At 37.6% G+C, this 13,678-nt stretch overlaps 1 pseudogene; it reads left to right on the top strand.

The window, feature by feature from the left end:
• Nucleotides 1-7,635: 7,635 nt before the first annotated feature.
• Nucleotides 7,636-10,026, top strand: LOC116551357 (annotated as a pseudogene).
• The last annotated feature ends 3,652 nt before the right edge of the window (nucleotides 10,027-13,678 follow it).

Below are 13,678 nucleotides of genomic sequence, written 5' to 3'. Positions count from 1 at the left end.
GAAACTGGAGGAGGTGAGGAAGGATCCCCCCAGAAATTCCAGAGACGGTGGGGCCCTCTGGCACCTTGATTCAGACCTAAGACCTCCAGATCTGTGAAAGAATACATTTCTTTTTTTCTTTTTTTTTTTGAGATGGAGTCTTGCTGTTGCCCAGACTGGAGTTTAGCGGTAGTGGCACAATCTCAGCTCACTGCAACCTCCGCCTCCCAGCTTCAAGCGATTCTCCTGCCTCAGCCTCCCGAGTAGTTGGAATTAGAAGCACACACTGTCACACCCGGCTAATTTCTGTATTTTTATCAGAGATGGGAGTTTCTCCATGTTGGCCAGGCTGCTCTCAAACTCCGGGCTTCAGGTCATGTGCCACCTCAGCCTCCCAAAGTACTGGGATTACAGGCATGAGCCACCATGCCCGGCCTAAAGAGTACATTTCTGTTGTAAGTCACCCAGTTTTTGGTAATTGGTTGCAGCAGCCTTGGGAAACTAACACAGGAGAGATAGGGAAATACTTCATGAATATTATCTATCTGTTCATTGGATGTCTCCCTCACCACGCCCTCACTAAAAGATTTCTCTCTGTCTTTTCACTGCTGTGTCCCCAGAGTCTAGAGAAGTCCCAGTACATAGTAGGCAGTCTATAAATGTTTGCTGAACCAAGTAATAGTGAAGAATGTGATTTCCAATATGTTGACAGTATGAAATATAAAGGCTGAAATGAGGAGAGAACATTTCTTCAAGGTAGGGACACAGATCTTAATAAAGAGGCAGGAAGGAGCTCTGATCAGGGACGAGCCTGCCATGACTCTGCGTTTCGAAGGTTCGAGGGGTGGGAATGGCAGCCTTTGAAGGAAGCAGGGTGTAAATTTCTCAGTCTCAGGGATGTCTTTATCAGCAGCATGAAAACGGACTAATACACTTCACAACCATCCTAGAAAACATTTTATGAATGAAAAAGCTGAGAGAGGTTGAAGACTTTGGCCATCTGTCTCGCTCCAGAGTGTTTGCTCTGTTCTCCCACGGTCCATTGCCTCTGGCTGGAATTACTTTTCAAATACATTTATGGCTTCTAGCATATTTGTATCAAATATTGCTAGAAGGGAGCAATTGGCTAGGACTCATTTTAATACACACACACGCGCGCACACACACACACACAGAGAGAGAGAGAGAGAGACAGAAAGAAAGAAAGATTTTCTGATGTGGTCTTGGTTGCAATGATATTGTTGTTCCCTTTGCACTCATTTGCCCTGGACCCAGTCTCCCTACAGTCAACATATACACATACTCAGGGAGGATATATTTGGGCACAATATGGGTTATGCATTTTCTCCTCCACAAAAAGTTATGAAGTTATTTTAACATTTAAATGATTTTAAAGTAAACTAATTTGTGGTATACGCTGAAGGCAAAAAGTGTTATATAAATGCTAAATAATAATATTGTAAAGCACCTATATTCTGTGATAATGAGGACTATATAAATGCTAAGTAGAATAGAATAGAAAATGTAGTGTTTTGAAATGGCTTATTAATGTATCAGACTTCTTGTGTTTCATATACACAACATATATATATATATATATATATATATATATACATACATACATACATATATAGGACTTGCAGCAAAATTGCAAAAGTAAATACCTATTTTAATTACTGTATAGCTGTACTATTCTATATAACACTGTGTCTCTCTAAATCATGGTGTACCTAAGAAGAAGAAACCTTTTCCTGTTACCTATTACTGTGAAACAAACTAGCCCAAGCCTTACTGGCTTAAGTCGTCAAGCATTTTATTACCTCTTATGTAAGATTCTGTGAGTTGCCTGGGCCCAGATGCCTGATCCACATGTTCACCTGAGGCTGGGGTCATTTGGAGGCTCCACTAGGCTAGACTACCCAAAATGGCTTACTTGCATAGGTGGCAGTTCCTGGTAGTGATTGGCTGGTTGCTCAGTTGGGAGTCAACTGGAGTGCCTCAGTTTTCTTCTACTGGCTTCACTGTAGGGCTTAGATTTCTCATATGGTGGCTAGGAACATCCCAAGCAGACCAGTCCCAATGTACAAGCACCTTACTGAGCCTCTGTTTGCTTGCACTGTTTGCTAATGACCGATCAGTCAAAGGAAGTTATGAGACCAAGTCTAGAGTCAATGTGGGGATGACTATATCAGGCATGAATACCCAAAGCTGTGGTTAAATCAGAGCCACTATTGTAACAGTCCACCATAGAACCATAACCAGCCTTGAAAATATCCTTGTATCACTGAGTGGCACAGAAACAGATGGGACCCTGGCCATCAACATCATCATAGCAAAGATCTAGAACAGAAAGTTTCAAGGCTTACAACAATCATTCTGTATAAGACACTTCAGTGATGACCTGTGTGGAATGGTAATGAAAGACCAGATGGGGTGATAGTGACCCTAATACAAACTGGAACCATCACACCAGTGGCACTCTCTAAACCTCATGTATTACTTAAGAAGAATACATTCAGTTGTAAGTAGCATAAAAGATAATCCTAATGACTTTAGAAATAAACCTTTATTTCTCTCACATAATAAGATGTCCCAAAAACAGATGATTACACAAATTGGTTCTAGAGTTCAACAATGTGTTTGCAATTTTTGGCCTTTTCTGCATGGTCATAAGATTGCTGCCCCAGCTCCAGGCATCACATCTGAGATCAAAGCAGGAAGAAGGAAGAGGGAGGGAGGAGCTAGCATCAGGCCATCTGAGATCAAAAGCTTTGCTAGAAATTTTCAGCCGACTTCTTGTGTCTCACTGGCCAGAATTGGTTACCCTAGATGCAAAGGAGGCAAAGAAAAGGAATAGCTGGCACTTCGCTGCTCAATAATTATCAAGAGTGTGTAAATAAAGCAGTTGGGGCGGGGGCAGTTATATTGGTTTAAAAAAAGTGTCTGTTGCCACCCTGAAACTTAGAAAAATGGCACAGACACAAACCCAAAAACAACCCAGAAGTGTCTGAGATAAAAGCAGCTGTAACCCTGATAGAATGAGATTTTGACATTCAAATTGTTATTTTATTTTATTTTTATTTTTTTATTTTTTATTTTTATTTTTTGAGACGGAGTTTCACTCATGTTACCCAGGCTGGAGTGCAATGGCGCGATCTTGGCTCACCGCAACCTCCGCCTCCCGGGTTCAGGCAATTCTCCTGCCTCAGCCTCCTGAGTAGCTGGGATTATAGGCACGCACCACCATGCCCAGCTAATGTTTTGTATTTTTAGTAGAGACGGGGTTTCACCATGTTGACTAGGATGGTCTCGATCTCTTGACCTCGTGATCCACCCGCCTCAGCCTCCCAAAGTGCTGGGATTACAGGCTTGAGCCACCGCGCCCGGCCCAAATTAAGTTATTTTAAAGAAAAACAAAGTTACATACAGCTGCTATGATTAGATAATATAACTGAAGGGCTATTCCCTGGCACATAGCAAGTGCCAATAAATGCTAGCTGTTGCGGTTAAGATGATATAATAGTAGTGGAGATGAAGATATTAATTATTACAACTGGCATGAGATAAATTAAGGTTTCCCCATTCATTCAACAAATACTTATTAAGCTTTTTCTTTATATAAGAACCCTTACAATTCAAATCTCAGGAAGCAGAGTTTAGTGGGTGATTCATATTATTAGAAGAAGAAACATTTATTTTGGATACAGTATTAAGAGAAAAAGATAAGTGCTTTTGGAAAGCATTCCTAATGATTCAGAATGCCATTCATTCTTCTTATGAAGGTACCTATGGATATGGAAAACATTGTGACCTCAATTAAAAATTGTTTTGTGGTAAAAAGCACATAATACTCAATTGAAGGTCAGGAGTGCTGGCTCATGGCTGTAATCCCAGCACTTTGGGAGGCTGAAACAGGCGGATCACTTGAGCTCGGGAGCTTGAGACCAGCACAGGAAATATAGTGAGACCTCATCTACTGAAATTAAAAAAAAAAAAAAAAAATTAGTTGGGCATGATGGTGCACATCTGTAGCAGCTACTCAGGAGGTTGAAGTGGGAGGATCACTTGAGCCTGGGAGGTCAAGGCTGCAGTGAGCTGTGTTCACACCATTGCACTCCAGTTTGGGTGGCAGAGTGAGACTCTGTCTCAAAAAAAAAAAAAAAAAAATTAAAAATACTCACTTGACCATCTTAACCATTTTAAAGTGTACAGTACAGTAATAAAAAGATATTTTTATTTCATTAACAGTTTCAGTAAAAATAGCAGTAAATGTTTGATTGGAATAAGGAAAAATCTAATATAGATCTAAAAAAAGAGGGAATATCACTGTTCAAACCCTCTCAGTTTGGAGCTATTTTATGATTTTCTTTAACTTGGTTTGACTTTTCGAGTCAGCAACACACACATATACCCACACACATACACATTCCTCTGTGAAAATGTCTTTGTTATAGAGATGTGTCTGCTCTTTGTAATGGAAAAGGGCACAGGTTTACCGCTAAGCCCAGGCAGGTTGGCTGGGCTGGCTCTAAGGGCTCAGAATGAAAACGGAAGAAAAAACCAAAACAGGTAACATGCCCCAAAAAGTACACAGAACTTTTCTGAGTGCAAGAGAAGGGAACAGGGAGAAGAGAATGGGATGGTATTGTAAGGGGTGGAATGGCAGGGAGGATTAACAGGATGGATTTCAGGAGGGGACATGAGAGAAAACAAAACTCAAATGATGGTTTGGCATGAACAAAAGACAACAGAGAGAAGGTAAATAAATGTTTCCTTAGAAGAGAGAACTTTGAAGTTTCCCCAAAAAAGGAAGAAAAATGAAGGGAAAGAAAGAAAAGCAAAGGAGAGGGGGAGAGAGGGGAAGGAAGGAAGACATCAATAAAGGTAAAAGCCAAAGAAAACAAGAAGCAAGTCTAACGGCTAGAATTCAAGTCCCAGAAGAATAATACAGGAAATGGCACAAATCTAGGCAAGGGGAAGAGATCCAACACTCAAGTTACTTTTAAGAAAAGGAAAGTACCTCTTGGCCTAAACTGCCAGCTTCCAGTAATCTGATAAAATGATGAACACAAAGGAAAGAAGAGAGGCACCTGCTGAGGTCCCCTAGGCCTTTGAGAAAATATGGAGTGGTACCTTTGGCCACATATGTGCATATCTACAAGAAAGGTGATAATGTAGACACCAAGGGAATGGGCACTGTCCAAAAAGGAATGCCCCACAAATGTTACCATGGCAAAACTAGAAGAGTCTACAGAGCTACTTAGCATGCTGTTGGCATCATTGTAAACAAACAAGGGCAAGATTCTTGCCTAGAGAATTAATATGTATATTGAGCATATTGAGCACTCTAAGAGCCGAGATGACTTCCTGAAAGTGTGTGAAGAAAAATAATCAGAAGCAAGAAGAAAGCTAAAGAGAAACCTGAAGCCCCAGCGTGTTCCACACAGAGAAGCACACTTTGTGAGAACCAATGAAAAGGAGCCTGAACCGCTGGGGTCTATTAACTGAATTCATGGTATAACAGGTGTTAAAAAAAAAAAAAAGAAGCTGAAGGAGAAGACTTCTAGACTGTAAAGGAAGAAAAAGGAAGAACAGGAGGAGGAAGGGAAAGAGGAGGCAAAAATAAATTTGAAAGCTCTTTGAAACCACAAAATATGGTAAAATGAATAATTTTAAGAAGAGAGTACACTGTAAATCATATCTTAATGTTCATATTAATATGTAAAAATTGTGTATAGAAACTAGAGATGTCTGTATAGCTCAAAGAGAAAAGAAACAATGTAAACATTAGTACAAAAAATGAATGTAATGTAGTTATTCAAATGTAGTTCAAAATATGTAAGATAAGGTGAAGAAGAGATTAAATTATTAATAAGAATTGGGGAAGGAAAAAAATCAGATTTCAAATTAAGCATTATATTAACTAGGATAATTCAGGTCTCTACTAGGACATGGACACGTATACACACAAACACACACACATATGGAAGGGAATTGCATTCTTTGTCTTTGATGACAGAGTTGGGAATAACCTAAAAGTTACCTTCAAAGCGTCAAATGTTTAGAATCAATCTGAAAGAGAATGGTATTAAGAGTCTGGATCATAACTACAAAAAAGGAAAAATAGGCAAGCAGAATTAGTAAAATTTGTTGACAATAATTGAGGTTAAAAAACTGGGGTGTATAATATATTACCTTTTCTAATCATATTATGCATTTGTTATTTATCCTTTCTTTCAGGTATCTAATCATCCAATAGTTATCTAAGCCTGGCTCTGTACCAAGTCCTATGCTAGGAGCTAGAGCTTGAAAGGCAGATGGTAATCTCTGCCAATGAGAAATGTATAGTCTCATGGGGAGACACAGACACACTGTAGTACAGGAAATGCAGGAAGGAACCTCACATTTTGGGGGTGTCTACTATGCGGCAAAGAACATGCAATGTATTAAATATCTACATATATTATTTCATGATAATAGCTAAAGCCAATTTCTTATCAGTTTGAAAATTTATCAGAGACCTAGAAATTATTCACTCCATTTAATAACTAGACAAAACTTTAAACTTAACATTAAGAAATTGTCAAATAACTTTATTTTTAATGGCAAGGGAAGCTTTCAAGGGATTGCGTCTCTACACATGCAGAAGAAAAAGAACAAAAAAGAAAGAGGTTGAGTTGGATTTGAGAGAGAAAAGGGGATTACATAAAATAATGTCTGAAGTGAGGTTGAGCAATGGAGACATTCTTGAGAATGGTTTTTACAAAAGTAAAATAAATTCTGAAATTTATGAATGTTGAAATCAAATAATAAAGGGAATCATTTAACTGAAGACTACACAACTCAAGAACTGAGTTGAATGATTATTTTCTGTTGGAAACAGAATGTGCTCCTGGATATCATCATGGCCTTACTGCTAAGCTCTACAAGATGTCCTAACATAGCCCAGGGGATGCCTGGAACTGTGACCCCAAAGGCACATGGAGGAAAGCTTATGTGGGGCCCAGGTATTCACGGGTCCACAGGCATTATTCTTTATCAGGTACAAACAAAAGGATCTTTTAAAAGTTCACAGTTTTCAAGAACAAAACCAACTGCAAAACTAGCAGAAGAAAAGTAACCAAAATTAGAACTAAAATAAATGAAATTGAGATGTGATAATGCATACAAAAAAAATCAATGAAATTAAAAGTTGGTTCTTTGAAAGAATAAATAAAATTGATAGGCCACTAGCTAGATTAATAAAGAAAAAAAGAGAGAAGATCCAAATAAACACAATCAAAAATCACAAAGGTGACATTATCACCAACCCCACAGAAACACAAAAAATCCTCAGAGACTGTTGTGAACACCTCTATGCACACAACCTAGAAAACTTAGAAGTAATGGGTAAATTCCCGGATACATACAACCTCACATGATTGAACCAAGAATTTGAAATCCTGAACAGACCTAGAAATCCACATAGCTTCTACCCAAAGCCTCCTAAAACTGATAAACAACTTCAGTAAAGTTTCAGGATACAAAATCAACGTACAAAAATCAGTAGTATTTCTATACACCAAAAACATCCAAGCTGAGAGCCAAATCAAAAAAGCAATTCTATGCTGTAGAAGGATGATGTATAATAAAAAAAATGCAATTCTATTCACATGAGCCACAAAAAGATTAAAATACCTAGGAATACAGCTAATAACGGAGGTGAACAATCTCTCAAACAAGAATTACAAAACACCGCTGAAAGAAATCAGAGACAACAAAAACAAATGGAAAAACCTTCCACGCTCATGAATAAGAAGAATCAATGTTGCTAAAATGGCCATACTGCCCAAAGCAATTTACAGATTCAATGCTATTCCTACCAAATTACCAACATTGTTTTTCACAGGATTAGAAAAAACTATTCTTAAATCCACATGGATTGGCCTCCCAGCGCGGGGTCTCTGTAGGCTGCTGCCACCCTCCGCTGGCCTGGCCTGGACCGAAAGCTGCACCGCAAGCCTGGGCCTGGCTCTGGGCGCGGGAACCAGGGCTTGTCGGACATGGGCAAGAAGCACAAGAAGCCCATGTCCGACAAACACCTCTAAGAGAGGTATTAGAGAAGCCCTTGAGGCTGGTCCTCGAAGGAGGAGAGAACAAAGTCACTGAACTCTCCATGGGCAGCTCAGAGCACGACTCCAGCCTCTTCCAAGGCAAAAACGATCGTAACAAACACAAGGACAGAAAGCAGAAAAAGAGAAAGAAAGGAGAGGAGCAGCTTCCATGGGAAGATAAAGAGAGAAAACGGAAAAGAGTTAAGGAGGATAAAAAGAAGCGAGATGGCGATCTTGTGGAGAATGAGGCAGAAAAAGACTTCCAGTGTCATGCCCCTGTGAGATCCTCTCACAAGCTCTTTAGCCAAACAAGAACAGACAGACACCCCTTCAAGAAGCTTTGAATCAACTGATAAGACAACTGCAGACAAAAGATCCAAGTGCTTGCTTTTCATTTCCTGTGACTGCTTTTATTGCTTCTGACTACTCCATGATCATTAAACACCCAATGGATTTTAGTACTATGAAAGAAAATGTCAAGAACAATGACTACCAGTCCATAGAACTAAAGGATAGCTTCAAACGAATGTGTACTAATGCCATGATGTACAACAAACCAGAGACCATTTATTATAAAGCTGCAAAGGAGCTGTTGCACTCAGGGATGACAATTCTTAACCAGGAAAGAATTCAGAGCCTGAAGCAGAGCATAGACTTCATGAGTGACTTGCAAAAGCTCAAAAGCAGAAAGATAGAACAGGGGCCTTGCAGATTGGGGAGGATGGAGGCTGCTGGCCAAGAGAGAGAGGACTCTGGAGATGCTGAAGCACAAGCCTTCAAGAGTCCCAACAAAGAAAATTAAAAGAAAGACAAAGATATGCTTGAAGATAAGTTTAAAAGCAACAATTTAGAGAGAGAGCAGGAGCCACTTGACCAAATCGTGAAGGAATCTGGGGGAAAGTTGACCAGGCAGGTTGTGAACAGTCAGTGTGAATTTGAAATAAGAAAACAAGATGGAACCACAACGTTGGGGCTTCTCCATCCTGTGGATCCCATTGTAGAGGTGTTACATTTGAATTACAGACCGTACAGTTCTTATGCACTGCGTTATGACTCCACGTTTGCAAATATCAGCAAGGATGATTCTGATTTAATCTATTCAGCCTATGGGGAAGACTCTGATCTTCCAAGTGATTTCAGCATCCATGAGCTTTGGGCCATATGCCAAGATTATTGATATATTTTGGCTGATAGTTTACTAGATGTTTTAACAAAAGGAGGGAATTCCAGGACCCTACAAGAGTTGGAGATGTCATCACCTGAAGATGAAGACCATACTAGCACACTGGGCACAGCAAAAGAAATGGAGATTATAGAACTAGAACCAGCAGGGCGTTTGGACTTCAATACTCAAGACAGGCTCACAGCACTGAAAGTAGTAACAAACTTTGTTGTTCCAGTTGAAGTTTTCGGCTCTGAAGAACCTAAAGTATTCAGAAGCAGCTTGATGAGACCACCAAATTGCTCAGGGAGCTGCAGGAAGCCCAGAACGAGCATTTCAGCACCAGACCCCCTCCCAATATGGTCTGTCTCTTGGATCCCTCGTACAGAGAAATGCATCTTGCTGAACAAGTGACCAATAATCTTAAAAACTTGCATAGCAAGTAACTCCAAGTGATATTGTAAGCATGTATGGATTTCAAAAAGCAATGGGGATTTCCATTCCTTCCCCCATCACGGAAAACAACTTTCTAGATTTAACAGAAGATCTTGAAGAATCTAAAAAGATGGATGTTGCTGAGTCTGGACCTGGTGGGAGTTGAGGCACCTGGTACATTCAATATACTTTTCCATTCTTAACTTAGAAATGCTTTTCAGAAGATATTAAATATTTATAAATTGTGTTTTTAATTAAACTTTGGGACAGCGAATTTGAATGTTCCAGAGGTTGGAACTTGTATTAGGTAATAAAGCTGGACCTGGGAAAAAAAATAAAATAAAAAATAAAATAAAATAAAATTCACATGGGACCAAAAAAAGAGCCCCAATAGCTAAAGCAATCCTAAGCAAAGAGAACAAAGCTGGGAGTATCACATTATCTGACTTCAAACTATACTACCAGGCTACAGTAACCAAAAAAAAAAAAAAAAAAAAAAACCAAAAAGAGAAAAAACAGCATGGTACAAAAACAGACACATAGACCAATAAAACAGGTTAGAGAATCCAGAAATAAACCTGCACAATTACAACTATCTGATCTTTGACAAAGTTGACAATAACAAGCAATGAGAAAAATACTGCCTAGTCAATCAATGGTCCTGGGATAACCAGCCTGTCATACACAGAAGATTGAAACTGGGCCCCTCCCTTTCACTGTATACACAAATCAACTCAAGATAGATTAATACTTAAATATAAGACCTTAAAATATACAAACCCTAGAAGGAAACCTAGGAAATACCATTCTGGACATAGGCCTTGGCAAAGATTTCATGACAGTCTCCAAAAGCATTTGCAACAACAAAAAAGTTGACAAGTGAGACCTAACTAAACTAAAGAGCTTCTGCACAGCAAAAGAAACTATCAGCAGAGTAAACAATCTATAAGAGGAAATATTTGTAAGCTATGCATCTGATAAAGGCCTAATATCCAGAATATGTAAGGAATTTAAATTCAGCAAAAAACAATCCCATTAAAAAAATGGGCAAAGGACATGAACAGACTCTTTTCAAAAGAAGGCATACATATGGCCAACAAGCGTAGGAAAAATGCTCAACATCTCTAATCATTAGAGAAATGCAAATCAAAACCACAATGAGATACCGTCTCACACCAGTCAGAATGGCTATTAACAGATGCTCGGGAGGCTGCAGAGAAAACAGAACTCTTACCTGGTGGAATGTAAATTAGTTCAGCCACTGTGGAAAGCATTTTTGAGATTTCTCAAAGGACTTAGAACTACCACTCAACTTAGCAAACCCATTACTGAATATACACTCAAAGGAATATAAATCATTCTACCAAAGAGATATATGCATTCATATGTTCATTTCAGCACTATTTATAATAGCAAAAATATGGAATCAACCTAGACACCCACCAACAATGGACTGGATAAAGAAAATGCAGTACACCATGGCATACTATGTAGCTATGAAAAAGAACAAAATCATGTACTTGTAGCAACATAGATGCAGCTAGAGGCCATTATCTTGAGCAAATTGGCACAGGAACAGAAAACCAAATATTGCATGTTCTCACTCATAAGTGGGAGCTAAACGTTGAGTACACATGGACGCAAAAGGGAGAACACTAGGCACCAGGGCCTACTTGAGGGTGGAGAAAGGGAGGAGGGCGTGGGTTAAAAAAACTACCTATCAGGTGCCATGCTCATTACCTGGGTGATGACATTATTGGTACACCAATCTCCAGCAACATGCAATTTACCCATATAACAAATCTGCACATGTACCCCTGGACCTAAAATAAAAGTTGGAAAAGAAAAAAAGAAGATAATGCTTTCTCTTGTAACAAAGCTGAAAAAAATACCAGTGACTTAATAAGAGTTTATTTTTAGCACATAAAAAAAAATCACAGTGTTCTTTTATAAGATAGAAATGGAAAACTTTCAAATCTGGAGACACCGATTTTACTCTATTTTTCATAGCAAGACTTGTGGGGGGCTCTTCCTGGAGTAAGTGACAAGAATAGCAAAACACACAGGATTTCAGTGTACCCATGAAAGAAAGTAACTGGCTTATTCTAGTTCAAGTAGGAATGTAGTGTTTTATAAAGATGTCATAAATCACTTACAAAAGGAAGATTTATTCAATAAATGAGACAATTGCATAGCTATTGGAGAAAAAGTAAAGTTGAACGTCTACATTGCTATATGCCAAAACAAATCTCAAAAAGATTAAAGATTTAAATATAAAAATAAGCATAGCAACTAGAATAAAAATAGTTGAATTTCTTTTACTTTACGTTGGAGAAAGACATTCAAGCATGAAATCAAAGGCAGAAAGCCATGAAGAAAAATATTAACAAATGAAACTTATGAAAACATTTAAAACTCCTATATATATATATATATATATTTAAAGTCATAATTTATTTTAAAGCAAAAAACAAAGTAGAAGAATATTTGAGTCATACCTGACAGGTGATTTGATATATAAAGAGCACTTGTCAATCAGTAAAAGACACTCAACACATAAAAATGAGCAAAGACAAAAACAGTCAAGTCATACATAATATACATAAATGACCAATAAACATACAAAAGTCTTCAACTTTGCCAATAATTAAAGATAGGATATATGCCTACAAAGTTAGCTTAAAAATTTACAATTATAATAGCAGTGTTTTTGAGAAAATAGAAAACACTCTCAAAGCTAGTTATGAGTATCAATTGGTATAATTCTGTAGGTAATTTAGCAATATGTACAAATATGCTTAAAATAAAGATATATTTGACTTAGTAATTATCTAATCAATCTCTTCTAAGGATTAATTAACTTATGTATTATTAATTATTACAAATTATGAATGCTTGAAAATTTATTATTTTGAAAATTTTATATATAAAACTGAAAATTTTATATATAAGTTTATTCAACATATTTTTGACAGCATTATTTTTAATAGTAAAAAAATGGAAAACAATACAAATGAGTCACAATTTGGAAATTACAGCCCACTCATGTGCAGGTATGAAAAGTCATGTTTTTTAAAGAATATTTCAAAATACGGGAAAATATACTCATTACAATGCTTATATGGGAATAAAACCTGTGTGATCCCAATTTTTATAAATTATCTAAGATTTGTTCTTATCTTCCACTGATTTCCCCCTTGGTCATAAGAGACATTCAATAATTTTTGTTGAATTTAGAAGAAATGAATTTCTTTGTACACAAAAACCAACTATTAGTTTATTCTAGGTAGCAGGCTTATACGTGATTCTTATTTCTTCTGTATGATTTACTTTTCAAGTTTACACGGAAAATGTTTACAACTTTTATGAGTAAAGAAATCTTATTGATTTGGGTTATAAAACATGTTCCCAGAATGTATTAAAAGCAGTAAGAGAAAAAGAATTTTTTGTTGTTGCGTGAATTTTTAAGAGACAACCTTTAATTCTAGAATATTGCCAAAATATTGCCTTTTATATCCCACAATAGGCTGGCACACTGGGGTGATGTGCTGTAATATGTGCTGGTGTTAGCAGCTAACATCACAGCATCTCACTCCATGAATGGATGAAAAACTAAACTCTGAACAAGAAAGTGAATAAAAGTGACCCATGAATCCATCATGGGTGCTTATGTTCTCTTGATCCTTAATTAAGAAATAAAAAGTTGAATGCAAAACTTAAGCCTAAAGTGCAAAGATGAGATCTTTTTATAGTCTTAGCCTAGTTCTGGTTTTTGCAGGTGATGTCACCCTGGCAATCACATAATGGGGCTATTACTTTGTATTTATAAATAGTACACCAGAGGAACTGGAGACAGAATCAAGAGGAAAATGTGTTGCCCATATTGTGTTCAGCACATATTTACTTAGCCTGCTTGTCCTACAATGTTCTAACCCCCATGAGAACAGAAAAGTTTTTTTCCATACTATCTTCATCTACTTTGAAGCAGAGGGAATAGCACATAGTGAAA

Source organism: Sapajus apella, unplaced genomic scaffold, assembly GCF_009761245.1.
Source record: "Sapajus apella isolate SASKATOON/1434 unplaced genomic scaffold, GSC_monkey_1.0 scaffold9, whole genome shotgun sequence".
NCBI classification, from domain to species: domain Eukaryota; kingdom Metazoa; phylum Chordata; class Mammalia; order Primates; family Cebidae; genus Sapajus; species Sapajus apella.
This window is presented reverse-complemented; position numbering and strand designations above follow the sequence as displayed.